At 40.1% G+C, this 4932-nt stretch overlaps 1 long non-coding RNA gene across 1 annotated transcript; it reads right to left on the reverse strand.

The window, feature by feature from the left end:
* Positions 1-2148: 2148 nt before the first annotated feature.
* LOC139831979 (uncharacterized) lies at positions 2149-4227 on the reverse strand. The gene is made up of 3 exons (XR_011746411.1): positions 3965-4227; positions 3708-3879; positions 2149-2210 (listed from the first exon to the last, which is right to left on the reverse strand). It is a non-coding gene; the product is annotated as an uncharacterized lncRNA (long non-coding RNA).
* Between the last annotated feature and the right edge of the window lie 705 nt (positions 4228-4932).

Consider the following 4932-nt stretch of genomic DNA (forward strand, 5'->3'; position numbering starts at 1 on the left):
TATGTGAATGATGTAATGGACACACCCAATTAAGCGTAGCATAAGATCACGTCATTAAGTTATTTGCTATAAGCTTTCGATACATAGTTACCTAGTCCTTTCGACCATGAGATCATGTAAATCACTTATACCGGAAGGGTACTTTGATTACATCAAACGCCACTGCGTAAATGGGTGGTTATAAAGATGAGATTAAGTATCCATAAAGTATGAGTTGAGGCATATGGATCAACAGTGGGATTTGTCCATCCCGATGACGGATAGATATACTCTGGGCCCTCTCGGTGGAATGTCGTCTAATAGCTTGCAAGCATATGAATGGTTCATAAGAGACCACATACCACGGTACGAGTAAAGAGTACTTGTCATGAGACGAGGTTGAACGAGGTATAGAGATACCGATGATCAAACCTCGGACAAGTAAAATATCGTGTGACAAAGGGAATTGGTATCGTATGTAAATGGTTCAGTCGATCACTAAAGTCATCGTTGAATATGTGGGAGCCATTATGGATCTCCAGATCCCGCTATTGGTTATTGGTCGGAGAGAAGTCTCAACCATGTCTGCATAGTTCATGAACCGTAGGGTGACACACTTAAGGTTTGATGTCGTTTAAGTAGATATGGAAATATGGAATGGAGTTCGAAGTTTTGTTCGGAGTCTCGGATGGGATCCAGGAAATCACGAGGAGTTCCAGAATGGTCCGGAGAATAAGATTCATATATAGGAAGTCATATTCCAAGTTTGGAAATGATCCGGTGCATTTATGGCAGGTTCTAGAAGGTTCTAGAAAAGTCCGAAAGAAAGGCACTATGGAAGGTGGAGTCCCGGAGGGACTCCACAAGCTTGGCCGGCCAAACCCTAAGGGAGGAGTCCCAGGTGGGCTCCACCTGAGGTGGCCGGCCACCCCACATCAAGGAAAGGTGGGAGTCCCACCTTGAGTAGGACTCCCCCCTTGAGTAGGTTTCCCACCTTTGGGAAGTTTTGGTGTTGAGGTCTTATTCGAAGACTTGGACTACAACTCTTGGGGTTTCCACCTATATAATGAGGGACAAGGGGAGGGTGGCCGGCCACTCTTGCCTCCAACCTTGGCTGCCCCCCTTTGTGGCCGGCGCCCAAGGCACCCCCTCTCCCCAAACCCTAGCGCCCCTCCTCCATGATATTTGGCAAGAGTGGAGTTTTGGGCATGACTATCTACATGATATTTGGCAAGTGGAGTTTAGGCAAATTTGCATAAAGCCAAATTTATCCTAAATTTTATTTAAAACAAAACATTTTAGAAAACTTGTAATGATGTCATAAACAGTACCATGGTTACATCTCCCAGGCACTATTCGACAGTTGCTACTCAAATTTTAACTTATTCAGAAAAGGTGATGAGATTTTTCCGTACATTCCCTGCCTAGAAAGCTCAAATTGTCCGTAACCGGGGACACAGCTAAGATCTTAGGTTTACTCTCGAGAGGTTGTGCACTTTCACCTTACGACCCACCCTTCCCAAGAGAAGAATGAGACAAGATCTTTCAGAAGGAGGCTTCAACCATAACCAGCTAGACCCGTTCCCGTTTGGTTGCAAGCCACATCATCATGTCTAGCAACAAGTTTGACCTCACAACTTACTTAATCCCGGCAGAGCCCATAATACAATAAGGCTGCACTGGAAGCTAACTAAAACATGGACGACATAGTAATCTCTTTAATCCTGGGTGGCTAACCACAAGTGAAACTCGCAGGCTTAGAACCCATTACAGGTAGTAAACCCCCGCACGATCCTCTGATAAAAACCAGAGGTGCAGTCCGGAGCAACCACTATTCAACTGCGCACTCTCAGGCACCCACCCGTCCACTGGTCCATCCCCAGGGATCGGAGCCCTGAGCAGCCGCCCACCACTCAAACAATCAACCCAGGTGATTCATTAAGGTTGTTAATTTTAATTCTCAATACTCACAATCCGAAACAATCAAAAATAGAAGTGGCATTTTGTTATTGCTAGGCATACTAAGAATACTAGAAATGGTTCAAGGGTGGCTACACACTACTAGGATTGATAAGCATAGCATAATTTTCGAAAACAAAATCCTACCATGCATACTAGTTGAAAAACACTAATGCATAATAAAAATAGGTAGGACTTAAATGTCACTTGCCTTTTTGGTAGTCCAAGCGCGTTCACTTCTCTTAATCAAAATACGTGCCTCTCCGTACAAACTATAATATAAAATATAGCACAACATAAACATACCATTCAACAACAACAACATAATCAAACAAGACAACATTCAGAAAATTGATCTATGGTACTAAGGTATGGCATGAGGTATGGCTTGCAAGACACGGCTGTGAGAGTTTGGATGGAAAGTCACATGATTAGAAAGAATTGGATAATTCAAGATATAAATGAAGAATATTTACGCTTTACAAAAGCATGAAAAGAATTCGGAACGACTTATGTGAATTGAATCACATAAGTAACAAATAGTGCAACACAAATACTATTGAATAAGTGTGACAACAATTACTCAAAATAGTATAAATTACACATAAGTTTGGGTATGAATTTGTGATATATTGAATTACTCAATTAACTCATTTGTAAATTGAATAGTTCAATATAAGACAGATAGATTAAGTGGGCATGAGGTTGAATATGTATGAATGATGTTGAAGATGTGGGTTAAAGACGCTAATGGATATCAAGGGTTCAAAACATGTGCTATGTAGTAGAGTATCTCAACACACATTTGCACAAGGAAAAGTCTATAGTTAAGATTATCACCATTTACTCAAATAACCCAATTGTTAATTGAATACTATGGACTAAGATAGTATGATTTGGATAGATGTGAACACTGGAGTATGATGGAAGTATTCAACTAGATTAAAGAGAAGTTCTACTCGATATGGAGTTTTAATATGATTGTTTATCAAAGGGATCAACTTATAATGTTTTATAGATTTTAAGTTATGCCAGAATTATTCAAATTATCGTATTTGAATTTGAATATTTTCAAAGTGATTCAAATAGTTTTGACAATGGTGCTATTGGATGGAGTATGGTAAAACGAGTTTTATGCAATTGGGTTCACTCCAAAATCATTTTTATAACTCAAGTTATGATCAAAATAGTGATTCGAATGAATTTGATTGTATCAAGTTTGTGCACATAGCAAAGTTGTACAAATTTAATACCATGGTGAAGTACATGTTCTGAGGATTCCAGAAAGTACAAAATCATAGAATTTGGATCAGTAGATTATTTTATACAATTTTTATAGTGTAAAAGGATTAAATAAATCATTTGAATTATGATTCGAAAACTATTACATAACATATATAGTATTCTTGCATATTTGGATTCTACAGGTTATAAGCTTTCCAACGATATAAAATTTGCAAAATTTGGACCACTGGATAATTTTATAATGAATTTCTAAGTTATACACATAATCTGACATTTAAAATTAAATTTAAAACGAGTTTGACCGAGTTTGACTGAGACGCTGACTGTACTGCTGACTGTAGTTTGACTTTGACCAGACTGAGTTGACTATGCTGATGTCACGATGACGTCATAAATATTTACAGAAAAAGTTGATCAGATGGAAAAACTTTGTACATCAAAGTTGTATATAATTAATAGATCTATCTAACGTATAAATTATTTTTTATAACGGAATAATGAGTTTGACAAGATCTGGGTTATACCTTATAAGATCTGAATCTTGTAATACGTTTTTCTCCTTGCTAGGTGAACGAAACAAGGTGAGACTTGCGGCAATTGACAGATCTTGACGAGAGGAACAACTTCCGTGTTGAAGTCATGACAATTCGAGATAGTTTTGAAACTCGATTTGGCTCCGGTTGACTCGAAATAGATCTGTAGATAAGCGACAAATCAGTACTTTAAATCGAGAAACTTTCAACAGGAAAGTTGTAGAGGATGATCAGATCTACATACTCACCAAAGGAATTTGGATTTCGTGGAACGAGCATGAACTAATTGAGAATTCCCTTTGTCAGATCTGACGCCTTGCGATGCGAAATTATTCATGTATGGTGGACGAAAAGAGATGAGATTGGTCGGGATTGAAAGATCTCAACGAGATCTACAACTTTCGTGTAGAGCCCGAAGCGATTTGAGGTAGTTTGGGTGGTCAAAACAACGAGTTAAGATTCGTTGATCTAGGATTTCGAGAGGAGGAAAGGGAAAACGAAACTGCGATGTGGTGGTGGCTTTAGAGCATCCCCACTCGTTGGAGCTCCCCACGCCCAAATCCGGCGAAATTTTCGTCTGGATTGGAGGAAGATTTGGCCTGGGGAGCGGCGAAGTTCCAGCCATCCCCCCGGCAGGAAACCCCCAACCTCGACCATTTGACATATTTCAAACATATTTAACATAAAATTTAACAAGTTCGGCGACCAAGAGTACGAAAATTGCTGAAACAAATTCGGCGATAATCAGTACAATGTTTAACAAGTGCTGAAACAAATGAAGCACACAATTTCACAATTTTTCAAACAAATTAGGACAGACTAGTTGGCGTCGGCGTTGGCGTTGCCTCGGAGCGTCCATATGTGCTCCACCAGATCATCTTGCAGCAGCTGATGCATTGTAGAGTCTCGAATCTCCTGGCGCATAGCAATGAAGGCGGCCCATGATGGAGGCACATGGTGATTAGGCTGTGCAAGAGGACCCTGTCTCTCATATGGTGCTTCTTGCTCAGCCAGAGGAACCGGATGCTTTCGCTCTTTTTCAATAATCATATTGTGTAGGCACACACAGTAGTTCATCACCTCCCACATCTGATCTTTGGACCAAGTCATAGCGGGGAACCGGACGACAGCAAATCTCTGCTGGAGGACACCAAATGCACGCTCAACGTCTTTTCGGCAAGCTTTTTGTTTCTTGACAAACTCGCAAAGTTTGGGG

This window comes from Lolium perenne, chromosome 6 (genome assembly GCF_019359855.2).
Source record: "Lolium perenne isolate Kyuss_39 chromosome 6, Kyuss_2.0, whole genome shotgun sequence".
In the NCBI taxonomy this organism is placed as follows: domain Eukaryota; kingdom Viridiplantae; phylum Streptophyta; class Magnoliopsida; order Poales; family Poaceae; genus Lolium; species Lolium perenne.